Source organism: Leptidea sinapis, chromosome 44, assembly GCF_905404315.1.
Source record: "Leptidea sinapis chromosome 44, ilLepSina1.1, whole genome shotgun sequence".
In the NCBI taxonomy this organism is placed as follows: Eukaryota; Metazoa; Arthropoda; class Insecta; order Lepidoptera; family Pieridae; genus Leptidea; species Leptidea sinapis.
In genome coordinates this window covers 3832781-3859591 of record NC_066308.1, presented here as the reverse complement: position 1 = coordinate 3859591, position 26811 = coordinate 3832781, and the positions used below count along the sequence as shown (strand labels likewise).

Below are 26811 nucleotides of genomic sequence, written 5' to 3'. Positions count from 1 at the left end.
GCCTATGTAAAAATCGAAATTTAGTTAAGTATGAAACGTGCAATATGCATAAATGCATATGAAACGATTTGACATAAGTTTGAAATAGGAGTCATTACAGTATGGCGATTGTCGACGAAGTATAATCCGGCTAAGTTTGAAAACGAACAGGCTATCTCCGTTATTTACAAGATTATACCCGTCATCTGTCAAACTATCAATGACTGCACGTTTCATACAATCGAGTGAATCTTTTTTTTCTTAGAGAGTTTCGCTAGGCTGGTGTACTATTTTTTTTAATAGTCGATCTGAAAAAGAACTGATGCCTGCCTGACATTTGCGACACAAGCGTAGCCAGAGACGCGTCGCATTTTTGTATCAATGCACGAATCATATACTTTCAAATTTTAACTTTAGACCAAGGTATAAAGAATTTAATTTAAGGATCAATGTATACACTCTTATCATAAAGTCCTAGTCACTGTTCAGGTATTATTTATAAATAAATTTAAATGTTTTATTAAAAATGGCTGTGTCGTAAATCCTACTTCTCCACAGCTGAATATCTAAGTGATCCGACAGCATGGAACTAGATTATGATTATAGCAATAAAAATGATAGTACGGTATTGTATATTTTATTAAAAAGAGCGCAATAAAATAATGCTAGGAGAGTATTTGCTTTGATTAACACGAGTGTTACACATTTAAATAAAACACTTTTAAAGACATCCGGTTACATACATTTACATCCGGTTCAACCAACCAAAAGTTTTGGTAAAAGAGAATAGATTTCTCCCAAGACTGGTACGTGAAGCCATCGAAATCAAAAAACACCCAAATTTCAATAGAGAAGATTGTCTAAAATTATCTAACATCTGGGATCCAATAATCTCTAAATTAAAACCCATAACTACACATACCAAAAAAGAAGAGGACACTGTCAGTAAATTTTGCCAAAAACTAACTGTGTACAGCAAATACCACCTCCGAGGAAATAAATGGCGCTAAACTTTATAATGACAACTACCTATGACAAATACTATCTTTGACTCACTTCATCTGCAGTCCCCTTGAAAACAAGATCTGGAAAGGTCTTGAAACGTCGAGTTAACTAAAATAAAAATGTAATTTTTACGCAAACACCTAAAGTCAAACCGTTACAATTACACGAGTTTTAATCTTTTAAAAGTGTTTTATTTAAGTGCTATGAGAGATTCTTGCGTTCACTCGCGCCATTTGTTTCCGAAGCGGTGGTATTCATAGAAATGACATCAAAATGAATTCCTAAGGAACCATTTTGAGAAATTAAATGCCTTTTATGCCTTCTAAGAAAACATTTTTTGATTGAAAAATTTACTTTTACTACAGATGAAGAGGATTATACAGGTTTATTGGTAACTCGACGTATTACGAGGTGATACGGGTGACTATTTGCGATAATTTAAACCCTCATATGCACCATGTAAAAGTGAACTGTTAGAGTAAATTGTTAGATTTTAGGCTTTTTTTTTTCTGGAAAAACTGACGATATAACTTCATCTTTTGAGCAAAGTTGGCATTTTCAGTACCTAAAATAAAAATACGCCTTTATTAATATATAGTATAATTAATATTATTTTATCAAGTGAGATTTTATATATTTTACAAAGAATGATATAATGTTATATTTTGATATTATTATTCATCAGAATATAAACACTTACACTTTTTACAGGTCAGGTCATAATCAGGTTCTTGATTTTCTCTTTTATTCTTATTTATTGATGAAAGAATGTTCCTGGGATTCCGCCATTTTATTTGCCTGATTATTATATTCATTATATATTTATGATTCAGTAATACCATTCGCACATTTTAAAGTTTTCACTCATTGAAATTGAAGGTTATATTATTATTAGCACATATCAATATGAAGTTGTGATTAAATATGGCTATATGGGCTCGAACCCTTTGCCTATCCTAAAAATGGAAACGAAAAACAAAGACCGAGAATAAATTAATGTATGTCAGAAAATTTCTGAAATTATATATTATTTATTGGAATAGTAGTAATAAATAAACAATAAAAACACTTGGAGATATTTAAAAATATTACTGAGCAATTATAAATATTTTTTTTTGTACTGAGCGTTACTTCCGTCAGAAAAAAATTCTGAGTTGCCCTCAAATCTAAAGAAGAATTACTTCAAAAAAAGGTAATAATTAAAATATATAAAAACTGGTGATTTACCAACTATCATTTATCTGACGACCTGTATAGCCGAGTGGTTAGCGATCCTACCTACTAAGCTAGAGATCCCGGGTTCGAATCCCGGTAGGTGCAAGCATTTATATGATGAATATGGATGTTTGTTTTCGAGTCATGGATGTTTAAATGTATTTATGTATGTTTATATGTATTTATGTATGTTTAAGTAAGTATATTGTATTAAATATATCATTGCCTTGTAACCCATAACACAGACTATAAATGCTTAACTTGGGGCAAGATAATTTGTGTAAAAAGTGTGTCAATATTATATTATTATTATCATCAATATTTAATCAAGAATTATCGGACCAAATTTAAAAATGCGAGAGAAAAAACGATTCAAATTCAATTCAAATTTAAATATTTTTATTCAAAATAGGATGTGACATCACATATTGAAAGTCAAAATCTACCACCCATTCCAACATGAATGCCACAGACCTGAGAAGAACGGGCGCAACAAACTCAGCGGGCCTTTTTTTTTATCGAAAGAATATGTTTACAAAGTAATATGGTACAATTAAACTTATTATTAAATAGCCTGAGGGTGGTCACTCCATTCAAAATCTGTGGTATCATTAAGAAAGTCATTTATGTTATAGTAACCTTTACCACACAAACGTTTCTTTACAATTCTTTTGAATAACGTAATACTTTTTTTGAACATTTTCTGCGATCTTGTTATAAAAGCATATACATCGCCCCACAAAAGACTTACTAACTCGACTTAGCCGCGTTTGCTGCCGAACTAAGTCTGTTCGCCAATCCTTCAATATTATTTCAATATGTTTTTCAGGTTTTTTAAATAGAATGCCTTAAAAACAAAATGAATCGTTCAGAAACTTGGCTTGCACATTATTTTAAAAACATGGTCGTTTTCTTAACTCACCTTAAATGCATAACAACTTATAGAAAAAAAAACTGAAAAACATATGATATGAGAAAACGGAATCAGGCGATAATTGGTATTCGAACCAAACTTAATGCGTCCATTAAAATTTCCATAAAATAAAAATAGCAATACCCATCGTAAATAAAATAAAAAATACAATTAATAATAAGTAACAATCAAGACATTAATTTGTTATAAATTAAAGTTAAAGTTCTTGCTCGAAGTGATTATTTTTAATTGCTTATAATTCATGTTTTGTGTTCTTCCGCAAATGATAAAAAGGCATAAAAGCAATTTATTTTCTCAAATTTGATTGCTTTCGATTTATTTTTGATGTCATTTCTAACACTAACACCGCTTCGGAAACAAATTGCGCTGTGTGAGAGAAGAATCTGCTCAAGATACTTCATTCTATTTTTGGGCTCTTTCTAATAAAATATACATTATTGTATTGTCATTGTTATTTCTATAAAATAATCATAATCTAGTCTAGATAATCAGCTGTGGAGTAGCAGGATTTACGACGGAGTCATTTAAATTTATGTATAGATAATGCCTGAACTGAAGCTGGGACTTTATTATAAAAGTGTATACATTTACACTTAAAGCTATTATGTATGTAGCCTACTAGACTTAGTTATAAGCATTCCCTTATTTCTAGTATACTGAAAAAACGTCGTAGAAATCCCTAGGATTTCATGTAACCCCAGCTATAGAAATCAAGCGGCGTTAAGGCGACACTAAAAGCCAGCGACCTTGAGCGATACTAGTTCACCACTGCTGGCCCGCCATCTATGTAATAAAGCCAATATTTTCAAAATTCAAAAGCATTAGCAATCAACAAATAAGACTTAAGGATATGTGTAACAGGATTAAGTAGTGTTCATGGCTCGAAATGCTATACTTTCACCACAAAACTTGTCTAAAAACACCATGTTTTCGTGTTTTCTGCTTACTCTTCGCCTTAAGTCCGGACTCCTCGCAAGCTACGCAGTGGGTCCTCCTCACCCTATCCAATGATTGGGAATATGGCTATCGAGCCATCGCCTAACATTGACACAAAATGTGCAGGACATTCACCTTGCTGGTATATCATGTTTTGCCTAGTAGCGAAAGGCACGTCGAGGAGGTTTGAGGAGGTGAAACATTTAACAGGTCAAAATATACGGGTTGCACTCCGGGAGTACCGGCAGAAGTGAAAACTTGAACATTAACGTTGAGCATTTTTGAATATTTTAGAATGGTTAGGGAATAATTTTGCACGAATTGCTTTATTCATCAAAATATAAGTATAAGCATTTATGTGGAAACTATATTCATTTATTGCGCTATCGTACACAACAAATGACAATTTATATTCCATAAAAATTTAACGATTACGATAATAACGAACAACAAAAACGGGTCAGCACTTTGTATAATAATTTTAAGATGTGCATTTTGTATGAACCTCTATACTGCATATGAAGTCCTGGTAGATGTTGATAGTATGACACATGATTTCAATCACTATGAAAGACTTTAACCACAGAATAGGGATGGATACTTACGTACATTACTATCACCGCTACCACATTTATGTTCTCCTGGTGTCTATGTATTAATACTTCGTGCGAATGACGTCAGAATATATTTAGGTAAACTCGCGTCATAGATATGACAATCTCGAAGACAACTATGATTGCGTGGTTCAAAAACACTGTACAAAATTGTTTTACGCATTTTTGATCAGGACACGTATCATGACGCAAGTTTAACATTTTATACCCATCCCAAGAAAAGTGCTCATCGTAGCTAAAGATGTTTTCATTTCAAATATTTTCGAAAGCAGCAGCATTTAGAATGCTCCATAAAAATGTGGTGCGATTTAACTGTCGTCAATTATTCCACAGATTGACCAAAAAACGGTGAATTTTTTTTTTTACAAATGAAATGTTGTTGGATTGTCATGAAAATATCCATCGTCTCTTTACCACCTTGTGCAAGACAATCACTGCAATTATTTTTCATTTACATCCCATTCCATTATTGTGATCAACGTTGAAAAAAACATTTGAAATGGCGGGAAATGATATATGTTACTAACATAAGAAATGCGTTCCAAATTCGAATTCAAAAAATTAATTTTATATATTTTCAGTTATTACAATAGATATAGCCATATTATATTCCATTTTTATTTCAAGTAATAATAAAGACTAAAAACAAATTCTACGGAATATATAACCATCAACGAGATAGAGTTTAGGTCGATAATAGAACCATTTTATTATTAGCTGCTTAAAAATATTATAATAAACAACATTCCAAAACAATGTTTACAGCAATTTTCACCATATCATGACTTATTCATATTAATAAATGAGAATTATTTTGTCTAATTAGCATTTTCCTTTCAAGTTCACTCTGAATTCAACATAAAATAAATTTGTTTTACATTATCAGCCAAGCATTACTTCAAATCCTTTGCTACAGCGCGACGCTGAAAAAAAAAGAAAATTTCCCGCGCTTTCCTGCCTTTAGCCCTGGGCAAGTCAGTCGGCCGCGAACCGTCGCGTAGAGTGTGTCGCTCGTAGTGTCGATATAATTGTCTCGTGGTGTATTTGTGGATTTACAGTGATAATCGTGTTCTAAAGTGTGTGACACAGATTTTATTTTATAAATTTGGACTTTGCAACTAAAGGAGGTAAGTAATATAAAAATATATTATTTACGACAAAGGTATTATATTCTTTTTTCAATATTGTTTCTTAAACGGTCTTAAATATAATGTGAATTTATATAATACGAGAATTGGACGGACTTTATATAAAATTATTGTGACGAATGCAACTTAAGAAAGGTTTTTATAATAGTATTCCATTACTACATAGAAAGGCTTGACTGATTGGATTTTATACGTTTTTGATATAGTTGAGTTAAAATCATTATCAAGTACTAATAAGCTAAATTCTGCATTAATTTGTTTAAATGCTTACCACTTTGTATGTGATTAATAATGTCGATATTAATAAAACCAGTTTCTATAATACAGTTGATTATTAAACATATAGCCCACCTTTTCGAAAGGTTCCTGTAATACAATTTCTGAAGTATGTAGAAGAAAATGTTTATCTTATATTTTAGAACGAGCAATTCTTGTATATATATATATATAATCTGAATCTAGGAAACGGCTCCAAAGATTTTCGTAAAATTTAGTATACAGGGGATTTCGGGGGCGACGAATCTATCTAGCTAGGTTTCAATTTAAAAAAAGTATAGTTTTAATGGTGTTTTAATGAGAGACACCTTCAATAACATAAGAATACAAAGATAAATTTCGCCACTATATACAAGACAATAATAGCTCAGATGGGACATTGGGTGAGAAGACCTCGGTTCGAATCCAGATGTCCTATTAGTTTTATTTTGTACAAGTTTTGTACATTCTTAAAAATCCGAGCAAGGCTCGGACGTCCCAATGTTAAATATATTATCATTGCGTATATTGGTGGTTTATATAAATAATAATATAAATTAGTGTATTATTATTTTAATTAAAGAATTTGGCAACTGTCCTCGTTGCAGATAAAATCAGAACAGATGAAACAAGAATATTTTAAAATTACTCGATTACAAAGGGATTTCAAAAGGTTTTTGGGAAAGTTTTCGTAATGTGCGTTTGTTCGCCATTTTATTTATAATGCTACTGTTACTTACCATTGTTTAGCTTCAGGTAACGATATATATATATATATATATATATATATATATTAAAAATAAAAGATTTTAACTAAGAAATTTGAATAAATTAAGGTAACATATAGACATAATATAAAAGAATGAATCGCTTTAGAAAAAAAAATATTTCAGTAATTTTTTCAAAATAGTTATACTATTGTTTATTTACTATCTTTTTTTGATTTTCGTCTTTATAAATCAAATCAGATTTATTTAATAACTTCAAAAAATGACACTTACGAATGACAAAAGTTATATATTTACCACTACTACGGAAAGGCTTTTATGAAAAGAAGAGTCAAGAAACTCTTTTTCACATTTAAAAAACCTCTCTCTTATAAATTAACAATTACAGCTTCATCGCTTTATAAATTATACTTATACTTAAACGTTATAACCTTATTAGGAAGCCCATTGTCGCTAAGAGGACAATGGAGGGGGCTATGCTCGGAGTAGGAAAACCAAAGTTTACCAACATAACCCAGATAGTTGCGAAACTGTAATGGCAGTGGGCAGGGCACATAGTTCGACGGACAGATAGCCGTTGGGACAGTCAATTCCTCGAATGGCGACCACGTACCGAAAAACGTAGTGTTTGTAGGCCCCCCACAAGATGGACCGACAATCTGGTCAAGATCGCCGGAATAGGTTGGATGAGGGCAGCGCAGTATGTACCTATCGTTATGGCGAACTTTGGGGGAGGCCGTTATCCAGCAGTGGACGTCTTCCGGAAGATGATGATGATAATGATGATGACTTTTACCAGTGGGAGGCTCCTTTGCACCGGATATATTTCTGCCGTGAAGCAGTAATGTGTAAGCATTACTGTGTTTCGGTCTGAAGGGCGCGGTACCTAGTGAAATAACTGAGCAAATGAGACTTGACATCTAATGTCTTAAGGTGACGAGCGTAGTTGTAGTGCCTCTCAGAATTTTTGGGTTTTTAAATAATCCTGAGCGGCAAATACATAACAAGTTGTAAGACGACACAGTAATGGCGATTAATTTTCTTACTTATTCCTATTTTTCTCTCTGTTCTATATCTGTTTTATTTCATGTAGGTTATTTAAGAATTCAAGATTTTATTTATTGTTTTGCCCATATAATATAAAATCACTCTTGTTATGTATTATAATTATCTAGCGAATAAGTGCTGTTAATTGATAAGATAAAAATAATATAAATTAATAAGCACAAAAGTTATTGAGTACCTGTAGTACTTAGTTGCTTCAATTCAAACACAGTTTATAATATCAATAGTTATCGCAACGCACTCCTAAAAAATGTCTTCACACACACATCACAAATATTGGTACATAATATTTAGTTAAATAACCATCATTCGTGTAAGTTGCCACTACAGCAGTGCAAACTAACAGTTTGTAGCACTATCACGGTTGACGATCGTGCCCTATATAAGCTGGAACGCTAAGTTTGAATATTATTAACTTATTGTGAATTAACTACTAATTTTAATATCACTGCAAAACCGTATTCCAATGTTATTTTTACTACAATTAACGACAAAAAGATGTTAATAATTTGTATTATACAATAAATATTGTACATTTAGTAAATTAAGTTACGTGCAGTGAGTGTAAGAAAAAGATGAATTAAAGTATTATTATTATTATTATATTATTATTATTACTTACTATGTTTATAATGTTATTTTATATAATTATTACTATAAAAATAAACATATACTTGGAACTAATTGGAATCTCTGCCCAAATACAGTGATTATAAGATCTGTGTGTGTTTAAATTACCAGCCCCTTTCTACACGTGGAAGAAAGATCCGTAAAAACCACAGTTGATAAGGGACGAGACGAGCAGGTCGCTTAGCTGATGAAAATTGATACGCCCTACCCATTACAATGCAGTGCTGCTCAGGATTCTTGAAAATCCTAAAAATTCTGAGCGGCTGATTCACAAAAAAGTGACTCAAATAATTGATAGGAAGTCAACCGCATTCAACATTTGTACGAGACGCTAGAAAGTGTTTACCAGTGGGAGGCTCCTTTGCACAGGATGCCGGCTAGCTTATGGGTACCATAACGGCGCCTATTTCTGCCGTGAATCAGTAATGTGTAATTATTATTGTGTTTCGGTCTGAAGGGCGCCGTAGCTAGTGAAATTACCAGGCAAATGAGACTTAACATCTTATGTCCCAATGTGACGAGCGCAATTGTAGAGCCGCACAGAATTTTTGGGTTTTCATGAATCTTGAGCGGCACTGTACTGTAATTGGCAGGGCGTATCAATTACCATCAGCTGAACGCCCTGCTCGTCTGGTCCCTTATTGTCTTAAAAAAACAATCAGAAATATGATGGCATTAATCTTCTAAATAGCTAAACGGCACTTATATATTGTCCAATTGTAGGGGTCGAGTCGGAGTTTCGTAGTCATACTAAAATATATGACTTGGGCGAATATCTGAATTAAGTTCCAATGATTCCTTTGAAATCTTACTAGGATTTTCGTAATACACTACTCTGTCTGATTTTATAACGACATATTATGTAACAATTCTGTTACTGATTAGTGCTTATATACGGTATTTAATGATAATATCATCATATTTAAGAGGATGAAAGAACAGCCTAATTGCGTTTTTCTCTTCAATGAAAAAACAATATTTTAAGCCTATATATTATTATCTTTTCTCAATTTCGAATCTCTTAATATTAAATACTAGCTGACCCAGAAAACGTGGTATTGCCATATAAAGTAATAATAAAAAAATCAATAATTAAAATTTTTGTGGTATTAAAATAGATAAATAATTCTCAGACCTACCAAATATTAAATCGTACATAAAATCTACCATCTACAGGTAGCTAAAATTAAGTTTGTTTTTTACCTTCAGAGAAAGTTAGTAAGATATAAAGATTCTTATTAGTTATTCGTTTAAAACTATTCTTTTAATTTGATTTCTGAACGACGGTGGACACATCAAAGTAAAAACAAAATTGTTGTTTTTATTTAATTCCAAACATTTTCATATTTATTCACCTTTTAAACCTTCTCTGGACTTCCACAAATAATTCAAGACCAAAATTAGTCAAATCGGTCCAGCTGTTTTCGAGTTTCAGCGAGACTAACGAACAGTAATTCATTTTTATATATATAGATAGGTTAATCACTCTTTTTAGTTTACACTTCATCAAGACATGCCAATCTTTCTCAAGTGTCACTGTCAAGTGTCATTTTAAGGAATAAGTATTATATAGGTAGGTGGTACTACCAAATTCTCTTTACATCTCCCGCCCTCGAAGAGAACAATTGCAAGTATTCAAATAAAATTTGAAAAAAAAATATGAACGATGTGCGACTCGAATCCACGACCTCTGGCGTTCCGTGCCAATGCTCTAACCAACTGAGCCAACCGTTCGAGTGACGTATCGTCATAAAATCTTGTATGCTTTGTTCAACTCTCAGGCTATGGCTTCAGAAGCCACAACCTGGTTAGAAAGTTTGAAGAAAATGCCGTTTACTCCATTTTAGAAATAATACTGCAAAAATACCAAAGTTAAAATTACGTACCTTCCTATATAGAAATAATGTCACATTTAACAATATTTTTAGATATAATATAATCTGACTGTCTATATAATTAACTCGATTGCTTGATTTAACTCATAATTATTGCTTGGCATAATTAAAAATGATCGGTTTTTTAATCATAGCGCGATGTATAACTAATAGCTGACCCGGCAAACGTTGTTTTGCCATATAAAGTATAATTCCCGTGATAGTTTTATAAGTAATAAAATATTGCCTATATTATAGCCTATACATCATTTTGTTCTATTGTTAATAGTTTTTGCAGCGCACGCAAAAAATAGGTTTTCGATTTACACCTCGTGTTATAAAATAGCAAATTTATTACGGATCCCTAATATTGAAAAAAAAAACATAGCCTATAGCCTTCCTCGATAAATGGACTACCCAACACTGAAAGAATCATTCAAATCGGACCAGTAGTACCAGAGATTAGCGCGTTCAAACAAACAAACAAACAAACACTGCAGCTTTATAATATTAGTATAGATTAGTTGGCGATTTTATTTCGATTGACCTTAAGCATTATATAATATACCTATAGACTAACAAGATTTAGATAGAGCACTGTGTGCGATTTTAAACTGCGGTGGAAGAGTTTGAGTCATTCAAATGTTGACAGCTAAGAAAAGTCAATTCTATAATATTATTAGCTGACCCAGTAAACGTTGTATTGCCATTTAAAGTAATAAAAAAATTAATTAGTTAAAATTTTTGGGGTATAAAAAATAGATGACGACCGATTCTCAGACCTAACAAATTTATCGTACTACATTTATTGTATTCGATTGCCATCTTGCAACCCTATATTGGTTTTGTGGATGGAACAGAATAATATAAAAATCGCGATACAAAAATATTTGTAGATCGTAGATGGGTGTAAAATTTGAAGTTGTGTGATTTAATTTAATTTAATGCAGCATCATAATTAAACAAATTTAAAAAATATGTCATTTAAAATTAAAAAAAATATTGGGGTGGACCCTAAACATTTAGGGGGATGAAAAATAGATGCTGTCCGATTCTCCACCCTAGCCGATATGCACGCTAAGATTCACGAAAATCGGTCGAGCCGTTTCGGAGGAGTTCAATTACGTACACCGTGACACGAGAATTTTATATATTAAACTAGCTGACCCAGCAAACGTTGTATTGCCGATATTAAAATCGCGATACAAAAGTAACTGTTGATCGTAGATGGGTGAAAATTTGAACTTGTATGTATTTTTTAATGCTGACTCATAACAAAACAAATTTAAAAAAAAAATGTCAAAAAAATTTGGCGTGGACCACCCTTAACATTTAGGGGGATAAAATTGATGTTGTCCGATTCTCAGACCTACCCAATATGCGCTCAAAATTTCATGAGAATCGGTCAAGCCACTTCGAAAGAGTTTAACTAGAAACACAGTGACACGAAAATTTTATATATTAGATTTTATGTTTCACGTAATGTTTAACAATTTATTACAATTGCAACACCGTATCTCAGTTATTAACATATCTATTCATGCTGTTACATATCACACTAATAAACAGCTTTAGTCTCTATATCCTCTCATTTACCGAGCATTACACATAAAGGGTAAATAGTATTCACTGTATTTTAGTGACTTTTCTAATAATAAAATTAATACTAATAATTAAGAAGCACAGGATTTGCATTACACGTATTAGTATCTTCCATTGATTTGAAATTTAAGTATGTTAAAGGTAGCGATATACTAAAATAAAAAAAACACGTTAAAAAAACCGACTTCAAAAACTAAAAAGTGTCAAATAACTTAAAATTTAATTTAATACACCTTTACCTTTAATATTAATAAAATGCTATTATTTATATACAGTGCTACCTATTGATAGGTTTTAAGTCAGCAGGGCAAAGTTGAGGACACCAGAGGACGAGGAAGGTCGCCCATGCGATTGACCGATCAAATTAAGTTTGCTGTGGGCTATTGAACGAGTGCACCGGACTATTGGCCAGCAGGGAAAAATGGTTAATGCTCGTAAGGAGAAACACATCTGCTCCAAAAGACGTCACTTCGTGATCACCACGACCTCTCTGCCAAGAGTGTCACGAAGTAGAAGAATAAAAGTGGATCAGACTGTTTAAATTATTCTATTGTCAGCGGTCCATAAGTTTGCAAAGTTAAAATTTAATCCAACATTTTAAAGTGGATGAGAATCATATCCATTCCGGGACACTCTGATCGCGCGGTATGTTTGAGATGGGCGCGATATTTGCGCTCGCGCAGTTTTTATTTTTATTTTTATGGAATAGGAGGACAAACGAGCGTACGAGTCAAATGGTGTTAAGTGATCACCGCCGCTCACATTCTCTTGCAACACCAGAGGTATCACAGGAGCGTTGCCGACCTTTAAGGAAGGTGTACGCGCTTTTTTTGAAGGTACCCATGTCGTATCGTCCCGGAAACAAGGAAGTTCATTCCACAGCTTTGTAATACGTGGAAGAAAGCTCCTTGTAAACCGCACTGTGGAGGACCGCGACACATCCAGATGGTGAGGATGATATCCTAACTTGTGGCGTGTCGTGCGAAGGTGGAATTCGGCGGCAGGAATTAGGTTAAACAGCTCTTCGGCACACACAAATGCGGTAGAAGACACACTATGAAGCGACGTCTCTACGCAACGCCAAGTGATCCAGCCGTTCACAGAGCACAGGGTCCCCGACAATTCGAGCTGCTCTGCGTTGCACGCGGTCAAATGGATCGAGCAGTGTTCTGTCAATGCGTATCATTTGACGTGTATCAATAGATTGCTTATAACTAGGATGATTTCAGTGAATGTATCCGAAAGCTATTGAAACAAGCTATAGGACCATGCAAAATAAACCATCGTATAAACAAAATAATGGTTAGAACTTGGTAAGAGATTAGGGTGCCGTACGGCACTTTCGGTTTCGGTGTATCTGAAAAATCTAGTGCCCTGGGGCATTGCCAATTTCGAAAGGATATTTAAAGTTTCCGGTTATATAGATACTAACATAAGTATGAAGCTAATAAAAGTGTGTTAATAATGATGGAAGTCATCTCTTGTATGCCTACCTCTCGAGTTTAAAGTGGAAATTAAATCTTATAATAAAAATAAATCAAATGGCGCATAGTAATGAAAATACTTATCTGTACGCATCAATACATTATTCATTACGCGTTTGTACCTATGTGTTGATTATACTGTGATGTACATTAATGAGTAGTTTTTACTAAGATTAACTAATTGTTATTTTATTCTTACATCACTTAGCGGTGCGTATCTAAGAACAGATGCCAAAGGTAGTTTCCGATTGATTTCATCATTAAGCTCTCTAAAACGTTATCGCCTTTGTTGGCCTCTTGAGGTGGTTTATTCCTGTTTTTAGAAATAATGAGAATACCATTAAAAAAACCTAAATTTAAAAATGAGACTACTTTTTAACCGACTTCAAAAAGGAGGTTCTCAATTCGAGCGGTATTTTTTTTATGTATGTACACCGATTACACTGCGATTTATGATCCGATTTACGTAATTCTTCTTTAGTTCGATGCGGAATGGATGCCATTTGGCTCAATAAAATTTTTACATAGTTTGGCCCAGTCGTTTTCATTTAATGAACATTTTTTATGAAAATCTTTGTCTACGTCGATGATATAACTGTTTTTAGTTTTCATTCAGGTTGATTATATATTATTATTATTAACTGACATTAAAAACCTAAAAAATAACTAAAAATTTAATTTAATACACCTCTTATGCAAACCTTTACCTTTAATATTAATAAAATACTATTATTTGCATGTGCTGTACTACATATTGTTTAAAAAACTTTTATTGAACTCATAACATTGATGGCTTAAGTTTAGTCATACAAATAATTTAATAATTAAAAATAAAAATTATCAAACATATAAAAAGCGACCAAGTGCGACTCGCCCATGCAGGGTTCCGCTGCAGCAAGTAACATAATATATTATTTTTTATATTAGATTATATTTTTATATTTATATAGTTGATTGAGTAAAAGGTAAATTTCGGTTTACGATTTATGACGTAATGATAAAACTACTTACTAGATCTCATTCAAACCAATTTCGGTGGAAGATCGCATGGTAATTTACATCACATATTTTTTTAGTTTTATCATTCTCTTATTTTAGAAGTTACAGGGGGGACACCCAATTTACCACATTGGAAGTGTCTTTCGCGCAAACTGTTCAGTTTAGAAAAAAAAATTATATTAGAAACTACAATATTTTGAAGACCTATCAATAGGTACACGTATGGGTTAGATGAACAAATTTTGGGATTCAGTTCAAAGTATGGGCAACCCCCAAAATGTTTTTTTTCAATTTTTGTTGGAAAATATTAATGCGGTTCACAGATTTCATCTACTTACGTTACAACAGTATAGTTCTTATAGTTTCGGATAAAAGTGGCTGTGCCATACGAACGGACAGACAGACAGACGTGACGAATCCATTCCGTTTTTTGCCATTTGGCTACGGAACCCTAAAACACGTTATGCTTCTATTAAACAGATATTTATTATAAGGACCGTAGCTAATTTGGGCCGCCGTTATGTAAGTAGAAGTCTGTTGAGCTTAATAATGTAATAATGGCATCAATGTTGGGAGTGTCTCTGTCAGTCCTCTAATGTTAACTATGTATCTAATATTTATTTACGTTGGATTATCATTCTTTTCCTTAAAATATGCACGCGAGAAATTATACTTCTTTGGCCTACAGAAGCAAAAATCATTAAAATGATCTATTCCTCGTGCTATTCTACGTTTTTAGAAAGAACTATTTTGTAAAAATCTTGCAACGATGGCCTTGATAATTAATTATTAAATAATGAATGCGGTTGTATGGGCTTGAACCCTTTGCCTATCCTAATAATGGACGAAGAAACCAAAAAAATATATAACGAATGACGCAAACGTCAGAAAATCTTAGGAACCAACTTCACCCTGTTACTTTTGTGTTACAGTGATGCGCGCGCATCTTTAAATTTCACTGTCATCATTTCTTCATATCGCGCCTAAAGAAGTATAACTTCAAAAGTGTATACAGCATTCACGAAAAAAAAACAACATGAAAATCAATATAGATTTGATTGATTTGTTTTTGATTTTAACCAAAAAAAAAAAAATAACGAATGACGCAAACGTTAGAAAATTTTACGAACCACTTCAACCTGCTACTTTTTTTTGTGTTACTGTGATGAGCGCGCATCTTAAAATTTCACTCTCATCCTTTCATCATAACGCGCCTAGAGATGTATAACTTAACTAAATCAGCAACATTTATTAAGACATTTCAGTTCATGTATGTTAGTTTAATATTATATTATTCTCATAAACCTCAACACCGCATTATTATCTCGTACGATATTATTCACGACTCAAGTGCAAACAGAACTACATAGGTAACTCGTTAAAACCCATTGTGCTTGATTCTTTTGTCGTGAACATAATTATTAGCGAGTGTCATAAAAACAAACAAAACAATATTATTACCTGTTATTACCTAACAAAACTGTGTTCACTTACCTTAGTGGTTAAGTTTTTTTAAATGACAAAAACGTCTCGATTTGTATTCGTCATGTACTTTTTAGGGTTCCGTAGCCAAAAGGCATAAAAGGCATTTATTTTCTCAAAATTGATTCCTTTAGAATTCTTTTTAATGTGATTTCTAATATACTAGATACTACTACCGCTTCGGAAACAAATGTCGCTCTGAGAGAAGCGAAGAATGAGAAGCGGCGCAAGTAACTCTCCCAGCATTCTTTTTTTGCGCTCTTTTCAATAAAAATATACAATTTTGTACAGTCATTTCTATCGCTATAAAATATCACAATCTAGTCCCAGGCTGTCCGATCATTTAGATATTCAGCTATGGAGTAATAGGATTTACGACAGAGCCATTTTTTTATAAAACATTTAAATTTATTTATAGATAATGCCTGAACGGTGGCTGGGACTTTATTATAGAAGTGTATACATTCACCCTTAAAGCTATTATGTATCCTATGAAGCCTACTAGAATTAGTTACAAGCCCTTATTTCTAGTGTTATAATAATGAAAATCACTATTAAGAGCAAAAGGGTGACGATTTTTGTGAACGTATATTAAATTTTCATAAATATACTGACAATGAACAGTCATAATATTTATTTCTTTAAATTTAAATATAAAAAAAAAACGGAACCCTTACGGATTCGTCATGTCAGCCACTTTTTTCCGATGCTATAAGAACTATACTGTTGAAACTTGGTAAGGAGATGTATTCTGTAAACCGCATTAACATTTTTACACAAAATACAAAAAAAACACAATAAATTTTGGGGGTTCCCCATACTTAGAACTACTTAGAAAACCCATACGTGTGGGATATCTATGGATAAGTCTTCAAAAATGATATTAAGTTTCAATAATCATTTTCTTCTAATCTGAATAGTTTGCGCGAGAGACACTTCCAAAGTGGATAAATGTGTCCCCCCCCCCCTGTAACGTCTAAATAAATGATGTACATAACCATGCAAACTTCCACCGAAAATTGGTATGAACGAGATCTAGTAAGTAGTTTTTTTTAATACGTATAAATAATGAGAGGTCATTTGCACTGTATGATTTTGAGCAAAGATTTTTTGTCTTTTCCAATAATTAATTTTTTTTATATAATTTTCCTTTGTCGTAAATCGAATCAAGAATAGATTAATTGAAAAAAATACACTATCTATTATTAAAACATCAATAAAGTTACAACGAACTACAAGAACCATTATATTCTGTTACTTGCTGCTACGGAACCCTTCATGGCTGAGTCAAACTCGCACTTGGCCGCTTTTTTAAGCAATAAAATAACTATTCAAGGAGACAACACCATCAGAAGTATTGCCACAGAGCAGAAACACCCCACCGTTCGGTACCATACTTATAACTAAAAAAACATTGTTTTTTGTTTTAACCATAAACTTAGTATACTAGTGTCATAGACAGACACTCTCCTCATTAAGGTATGACCAAATTTAAAATGTTAATGTGTGCTAGTTTTACAGATGTATTGGTGAGTTAGTGAAGTATGTAGTATTTAGCTTTTGGTCAATCCCTATGACAAATATTGATAAAAGGCGTCATATTAACGTATACAATATTTTATTTTCTAACATATTTTTTATTCAATGATTATATGAAAATAGAGTGTTTACTGCGCATATAAAATGCAATATTTGGAATTTTAGTGCATATGTTCTACGAAAATAAACATCACGAAAGTAGTATTGAAGAATTAGTATTTACCTGTGAAATGATTGTTTAGTTGAATTGTTGCTGTATGTGACAACACAATCTATTACAGATCACGACACTGTTATATTTTTTAATTAATATCCATTAAAACACAGAACAATAACGATAAAAACACTAAAATTAAAACTCGGTCCAAATTGACATGAGACTAATGGACACTAAATTGTTTCAAAACAGTCTATAGTCTTTACCTATTCCGTCTCGTCCTGATTTCTCACACCTAGGTTTTTATGTTAGGATAGTTGTCTCACTGTTACACAGGGTTCGTCTATAACGGTAGCATACAATGTTTATGGTTTTAACCTTAGATTACTTACCTTGGTAATTACACATATAAACAATAAAATATATAAACGAATAAAATATGAAAAATGTAAATTTGACCATAAATATAAAATCATAGTACGATTTCTTAATAAACTTAACATTTACAATTACAATATTATAGTGATTACAATAAAATTAAAGTAATTATTTATCAGAAAAAAGTGATAGTGGGTTTCGGGTGGGTCATCTAGTGTTTTTAATTTGAGGTACCGCTTACTTTGACATTGGAAGGTAGAATGACATTCACTTATTGACAGGAAGTTGAAATTTGCAAAAAACGGCGCTATACGCTCGAACAAACTTGGGAAATATTAATAACTTACTTCCTAAGTAGTGAGTCTTTAACTCTAACTGTATGAAATTAATGTGGAAAATTTCAAGAAATGATCTGCCTTCAGTTTAGTTTGTGCATCAGTTTGTAAAGCGTGTTAGAAAAAATGGATAGTTATTAGACAAAGCAACCCTTGTAAGTTCTTGGCCAGTACGTTCAACCAAAAATATTGCTGCTGAGGCTCTGAATTTGCAAAAACATCCAGAAACTTCCATTTCGGTAAAATTCTTCATCTCCGGCCAAATAATCTGCAGCCCATTATGGTTATGGTTTGTAAAGTGGCTTTGGTCCAGTTCAGTGTAGCCCTGTTTCACTGCGACCCAGGTGTTCTATTGTGATAGCCACCGTCCGATTTTTGCAAATGTCAAACATAAAAGTAATTCACTGTCAAAAATTGGATGTCATTCTACTTTTGAAAGTCAAAGTAATCGATACTTCAAATTTAAAACACAAGCCCAACTTTTAAAAGTACAATAAAAGCCACCCGATGAGTCCCTATTTCTCTTCTTTATTTTTGCTGTTTTCCTTTTCCATTAATCTAGTTCATGATCGAGGCTCATTTGTCCTTCTAGCCTATAATCATTTTTATTATTTTCTTGTAAATGGGCTCGATATAAATATAGGGGAAGGGAATGGAGGGGTTGACAGCAACTTCCGGAGATTCGAAACGGAAGTCATAAGCGGATGGTTATAAATCAACAACTTTTTGACACATTTCCTGTTACGAATTTTCGTTACGAAATAGTACTATAGTGAAATTATTGTAAATACTAGCTGATGCCCGCGACTGCGTCCGCGTAGATAAAGGGTTTTTCAAAATAATAAGCAAGTTTGAAATTGAAGATTATCTCATGTCCTATTCTAGTTCCGGTTCCCGTTTTCGCTCCCGTTCCCAACATATTATATGAACCATGGATTATACTGGGATAAAATGTAGCCTTTGTTCGTTCCCAAATTCTAGTCTATCGCTGTGCCAACTTTCTTCAAATCCAGTTCAGTAGCTCCGGCGTAAAAGCGTAACAAACAAACTTACACTCACATTTATAATATTAGTAGGAATAGATAAATAGTGGGATTTATTATGATATTGGAATTAATATTCAAACAGATTTATTTTTTAATTTTAAATAAAAAAAGAATTATCAAAATCGGTTGACCCAGTGGAAAGTTTTGAGGTAACAAACATAAAAAAAGAACATACCGACGAAGAACCTCCTCCTTTTTTGAAGTCGGTTAAAATACTTATGTCTTGAAGATTTCAGGAGTTTCCTCAGTTATTCATAGACTCCCTCATCAAATCAAGTTCTTTTTACAATGAGAAGAAAATATATACGATTAATTGTAATCTTCCTCTTTTTTCGAAGTTAGTTGAAACAAATTTATAAATAAGGACTTTAATAAAGACCGACATTTTAACACCAGTGGGAGGCTCCTTTGCCTGTGCAAAGGATATAGGATAGATACAGGATGCCGGTTAGATTATGGGTACCACAACGGCGCCTATATCTGCCGTGAAGCAGTAATGTGTAACCATTATTGTGTTTCAGTCTGAAGGGTGCCGTAGCTAGTGAAATTACTGGGCAAATGAGACTTAACATCTTATATCTCAAGGTGACGAGTTTTTCAAGAATCCTGAGCAGCACTGCATTGTAATGAGCAAGGCGTATCAATTACCATCAGTTGAACGCCCTGCTCGTCTCATCCCTTACTGTCATAAAAAAAAAATCCACGTCCTTGGGTGTTAATTTTACCTATGTATGTATTTAAGTATGTATATTCGATTATATATCTTTGTCCGACACCCATACAGGCTATGCCTAGTCTCTATGGGTCTGAACCATAGATATCTTAATAAGAAGAAGTAATTTAAATGTTATAAGCAGATTATAGACATACAATACATTGATAAAGGAGTATACAAGACATCAATATCCATAAGATATTGACTGTGTAGCATTGGTGTAAATATTGACGGCTTTATAAATAAATTACGATTCTCGCCATATTTTATTCAATACAATTCCAACCACAGCCCAATTTGTCAAAGGTTCATCATCATCAGCTCCTAGTTTCGCTGCTGAACACAGGCCTCCCTCAAGAACCTCCAGATAAACCGATTTTTCAAAAGTTTTCAACATATTTTTTTTTATCTATTGACTTTTTAAATTTCTAAAAATAGTCCGATCGGTTTATATGGAGATGATTTCTGAGGTGACTTAAAACTTTAAAAACTTTTATCATGTTACAGAAAATTCAAATATAAGAGACATAATTAATGTAACTATGTATAACTATGTAACCTACTCATTTATTAATTTTAAAAAAAATTAATTCGTTACTTATTCTATATAATACCTTAAATTAATTATTTCTGTGCATGCTGTGTTTATTTGTAAGTAATCAATACATTTATTTCCTAGTTTTTAGTTCAACTTTTTCTATTTGTTTGTATTATTGTAAGTTATTGTAAATAAACCTAATAAATAAATAAATAATCTTATTAATCAATATAGAAAACTTTTGTATTTTTAGAAGAAACATCTAATACAACGCCACGTATTAAAGAAGATCTCTTAACCATAATGACGTGATAAAAATGCGTCGCGCGCCTTCATTATGGTGTGACCTCGCTGTCGGCACGTAGAATACCAACAAGTATGAAAAATAATATATATAATCATTACATGGTAGTTCAAATATCCTTAGGAGAAATAAGGTTATCTGCTTCATACTCGGATCAACTAATGGGGCAGCTTCTATGGTGGAGGCTCTGACAATGCCTATTTTGTCCAGAACTCTTTACGAAGGTCTTTCAAGCATTTCTACCATGTTTCTACTGGAACTGTCTATATTCCAGAAGTATGATGATATCATAAGACGTGTTTTTTTATGGAAAAAGAGGACAAGCGTGTTACCTCTTGCAACACCAGAGGAATCACGGGAGCGTTGCCGGCCTTTAAGGAAGGAACGCGCTTTTTTTTTTGAAGGTGCTTATGTCGTATCGTCCTGGAAAACCCGGACAAGGAAGCTCATTTCACAGCTTTGTAGTACGTGGAAGGTGGAATTTGGCGGTAGGAATGAGGTGAAACAGCTTTTCGGAACACACCCCGTGGTAAATGCGGTAGAAGACACACAATGAAGCGACGTCTCTACGCAACGCCAAGTGATCCAGCCGTTCACAGAGAACTGAGTCTCCGACAATTCGAGCTGCTCTGGGAAGCGAGGTGAGCCAGACCAGAGATTACATTACTCCATATGTGGCCGGACCTGTGCTCTGTAGAGTGGTAGAATGTGGGCCGGCTTGAAGTATTGCCGTGCTCTATTTATGATGCCCAGCTATTAATAAGTTTTTCACGATCAAAACTATTTCATCTGAATACATAACTGTATAGACAAACAAACTGTGTAAGAAAGAAGTACATTAATACAGCAAGATTAAAAAGGTAGGCGAATCTATTGTTCTTTTTCTTTGCGTATCTCTCCGACTTGCAAAGGTTAGCAGTAAGCTTTGTAAATTCAACTTTGTTCTTCGCGAGGCGAAATAGTTCTGCCGCACTCGCGATTCCAGTCCACTCTCGGATATTTAGCAGCCAAGACTTTTTTCTGCGACCTACGCCTCTTCTTCCAGCAACTTTTCCCACCATGATTACTTGTAGGAGTTCGTACCTAAGCAAGTGCCCCATATATGCGACTTTCCTTCATATTGAAGGTTGAGCCATGAGTCCGCATTTTTGATTGACGCGGCGCAGAACTTCCATATTCGTGACCTTGTGAGTCCAACTAAAGGCCAACATATGTCTGTAATTTTGACAACATTTCGAAAGCTTTTAAGAGTTTCCTGAGGTCTTCTTTAATAGTCCACGCCTCATATCCGTACAGAAGTGTGGGCCAGATGTAACAGCGTAGAAACGTAGGTACCGTAACCAATTTCGATTCATAAGTCGTAAACAATTAGCCATGCTTGGAATTAGTATTTTGAATATTAAGCTTGCTAACGAAGACAAGTCAGGTCAATTCGATAAGTTTATCGCCAATTTTGTACTCAACTCTTCAATATTTAAATTTGTTCGAATTTTGAATATCAATACAATAATAAAAGAATAAGGATTAATGCAATCATTTACTAAAAGCACTGAGTAGGGATAGATAGTTACGTAGTAAGTAATAGCTAGTTAGACACAACCTCTTCTCCCCTAACTCCAGTCACCTAGCAACTTACGGCCATTCCTAACATTCAGTCTATCTCCGGTTATTGTAACTTTCAAATTGTAAATTGTTGTTTTAAATTTGTAACTATCGTTGACTTTTCTGTCCCAATAAACTTATTGACGGTAACTCATCTTATCCGTACACGCTGTCTGTCAATGGGACGACGTATAGCTTACCAGGGACAGAAGTTTGTATGGAAATTGCAACAGTGATTGGTGATAAGAATGACTTATTGGGTATATTGGGACAGCTTCAGATTATAAACAGCTAATTGACATTAGAATGTAATAATATTTCTCTATCTGTAGATAGTAAATTGGGAACGGCCGTTAGTCGGTACAACTTAAGACTAACCTGCTGGCCGTGACTTTTATGGTCACATGGTGTAAAAACATTCCGTCAAATAACCGAACGCAAAGGTTAAGCACCGCAATATATATACAAAAATACAAGAAATCCTCGTTTTTTGCCGCCTTGAGATCGTAGTGATGCCATCGTCAATCGTCCCGCAAAAACATTACGTGGTTTCCTCTTTTGGGAAAATGGGATTAGGAACTTTTGGAAGAATGGGATTAGGAATGAAATTATTGGGAATGGAGCAAACGCCCTCAGGCTATTGAATAATAAATTTTATTGTGCGATATTACATTGTAACCATATCTGTAAAAAAAAGCCCGCTGAGTTTCTTGCGCCCGTTTTTCTCAGGTCTGTGTCACACTATTTCGTATTGGTAGTTTCTAATTCATTATGTGATTTCATATTCTATCTAATCTATCTATATATATATATATAAAAATGAATTGCTGTTCGTTAGTCTCGCTAAAACTCGAGAACGGCTGGACCGATTTGGCTAATTTTGGTCTTGAATTATTTGTGGAAGTCCAGAGAAGGTTTAAAAGGTGAATTAATAGGAAAATGCCGCTAAATTAAATAAAAACAACAAACTTGTTTTTCCTTCGATGTGTCCATACATAATTTCTATGAGAGAATTTATTGACGCACGGTTTGACAGTTCTGCTGTGAAACAATTTCATTACGACAGCAGGGTGCATATTTTACAAAGTAATTTTTGATGTTATGATATATTAATGACAAATTCATATAAAAACATTATTTTATTTATTATATACAGAACAACGTCTGTCGGGTCAGGTAGTTTTGAATAAAAATATTTAAAATTGAATTCCTACGATAACTTTTCCATTTAACTGAGTAACCTGTTATTCATAATTCAATACAGTCCACAATCCATAAAATTCTCTGGTGTTGAAGTTGCATGCAAAAATTTTCTAACGTTTGCGACATTCGTTATTTTTTTTGATTTCTTCGTCCATTATTAGGACAGGCAAAGGGTTCAAGCCCATACAGCCGTATTCATTATTTAATAATTAATTGTCAAAGCCATCTTTGCAAGATTTTTACAAAACTGTTCTTTCTAAAAACGTAGAATAGCACGAGGAATAAATCATTTTAAATGATTGTTTGACAAATAAGACAAGATTTAAGGATCATGCGCCATTCGGATGGCTTAGTTAGTATGAGCGCTGTGGCAGTACGATGAGGGCATCGTCGATAAATTTTGGTACGAATCACACTTGTATAAATAAATTTCAATATTCTGCACAGTTGCCCGCTATCCAGACAATAACTCTTTCGAATAACCTTCCAGATTAATATTTATTGGTTTGAACAAAATTGTAACCTTGTACGTTGTACAACTGTGTCAATATATTCTCTTGCCTGCATTGTTTGCTGTGCGTCACTAATTCGGATCCATATTTTGAAGTCAAAATTTCTATCGGCATTTTTAGCACTTTTTATAGAGGGAAAATATTTAAAGTCACACCACCAATAAAAAGCGGCTAATTGCGAGTCGGACTCACCCATGAAGGGTTCCGTGGCAGCAAGTAACATAATATTAAAGTTCTTTTAGCTCGTCGTAACTTTGATCGATTTCAATAATAGTGTATTTCTTTCAATTTAGTTATTGATAATACGATTTATGACGTATTAAAAAAAACTACATACTAGATCTCTTTCAAACCAATTTTCGGTGGAAGTTTGCGTGGTTCTGTACATCATATATTTTTTTTAGTTATATCATTCTCTTACTTTAGAAGTTAAAAAGGGGGTGGGGACACATTATACCACTTTGGAAGTGTGTTATTCAATTTAGAAAAAAATGATAAGTATTTGAAACCGCAATATAATTTTTGAAGGCTTATACCCCACAAGTATGGGTTTGACAAAAACAAATATAGTTTCAGTTCTAAGTTATAGGAACCCCCAAAATTTACTGTTCTTTTTCTATTTTTGATACGGAACCCTAATTAAGAAGTATAGGCGCAGCTTAACTACGAATCCGTGTGCTTCCAATACCTATCAGGTAAAAGGTGTGACCATTAATTTAACTTATTAATTACTTAAAGAACTATGGCGAAATTTTACCTGACTATAGGAATAACCGTCTAAGGTTAGGATAGTTACAAAAAAAAACTTCGTAGATAAATTGACTTGTTAGATAAAATTGTATTACAAAAGGAACCGTCGAAATAAATAAAATATTTATTTCATTTTCACATTGTATGCTGTCACAACTATGAAATCATATCCATTTTAGGTTACATCAAGGAAAGCTATCTGTCAAAATGACTGACAGCGATGAGCGAATGATCAATGAGTTTCTATACCTGTCACCTATGATCTACCTAATACTAATAATACCTATCAATTATAGTTACCGCTGTTGTGTTGTTTTCTTTATATTAATAAGTAGTTTCTATTTTACCTGGCTTGGTTTTGGACTTGAATAATATCTTTCTCTCGTTTTAAACTCTGAACCTCATTTTGAACTACTTCTGCTCTCCATTACCGGACTATGATGTGCCCCACGATTTGGTCTAACGTAGGCTGTTTATAAAAGGCATAAAGGGCATTTATTTATTTTCTCAAAATTGATTCCTTTAGAATTCTTTTTGATGTCATTTCTTATACTACTAGATACTACTACCGCTTCGGAAACAAATGGCGCAATAAACAAAATAAAATATTTTGCTTGTTTAATTTACTGCTACCTACTTCTACAAAATAATAACTTGGATTGAGAAAAAGACATTAGGAAACTAGGTACTTATTTTACCAGTTTTTAAGATTATAAAATTGGAAGTACTTAGTTTAAAAGTCGACCCGAGCCTTAAAATCGGGCGTAGGGTAGGTACACTTTAGAAGTAGGTACCTACGACTATGGATTGCGCATTTGACTTCCCTCTTATAAAATTACTTATAAAGCTATGGACAACCAACTCTGGTTTGTTGAAAATAAACTGTTATTACCATTGCATCAAGTAACAAGTTTCCATTTTATCATAATATAATACCCAGAGTTGTTGACCGTAGACAGTTTAGTAATTAGGTATTAATTAACTATTTGCCTATGGTTACTAGTTCCTATCCTCAAAGATTTTTGGAATTGGTGTTATTCAGTGTTATTGTTGTTGGAACATGTTAGTTGGAATATAATAGATAAGTATAATATAGTTAGAACGGTAAAGTAATAAAAATAAAAACCTAACCTAAAAACTCAAACAAAATAATCATTTATATTTTCTCCATTATCCCAGTTCCAAATTAAAAATTAATAATGTCAGTAGATGCAGAAAATTGTAGATAATTAATTAGTACACGTCAGTTCTTGAGACGCTACCATTCAATTTCAAATATTTTGTAGTATGAAACTTCGCCATTGTTCTTTAAGAATATAATATAATAGTTGCCTTAGGTATCAATTTCCAATTAATATCACAAGCAACTGTGACCTTCAAAGTTCAAATGTGACTTAAAGTAGCGTCAGAAAAAAACGCAGCAGTGGAAAATATAATAATGAATTTAAATAAAATTAATGTAATAATAAGTTAATTACTAATAAAAACAATGAATCACTTATTCAATTAATTTGCCGTTGACAGCTGTAATATCTTATATATTTAAACGAGCAATTCTTGTATATATATGTATATATATTTTGAATCTCGGAAAACATCATTTTTAATGAAATTTAGTATACAGGTAGTTTCGGGGGCAAGAAATCGATATAGCTATATTTCAATTTTAAAAAATTTTGTTTTTTTCCGTGTTTTAATGAGAAAACGCTACAATAACATTAAACCCAGTGGGAGGCTCCTTTGCACAGGATGCCGGCTAGATTATGGGTACCACAACGGCGC

The 26811-nt window shown here is 33.1% G+C and overlaps 1 protein-coding gene across 4 annotated transcripts in view; it reads left to right on the top strand.

The window, feature by feature from the left end:
• The first annotated feature begins 5665 nt into the window (after positions 1-5665).
• The window catches only part of LOC126977273 (octopamine receptor beta-2R), a 272543-nt gene continuing 251397 nt past the window's right edge, over positions 5666-26811 (top strand). For 3 of the 4 annotated variants that reach the window (XM_050826027.1, XM_050826030.1, XM_050826029.1), the window contains exon 1: positions 5666-5810. The gene's annotated coding sequence lies outside the window, so the exon portion shown is untranslated. The remainder of the gene's footprint in view (positions 5811-26811) is intronic. The other variant, XM_050826028.1, reaches the window with a different exon arrangement.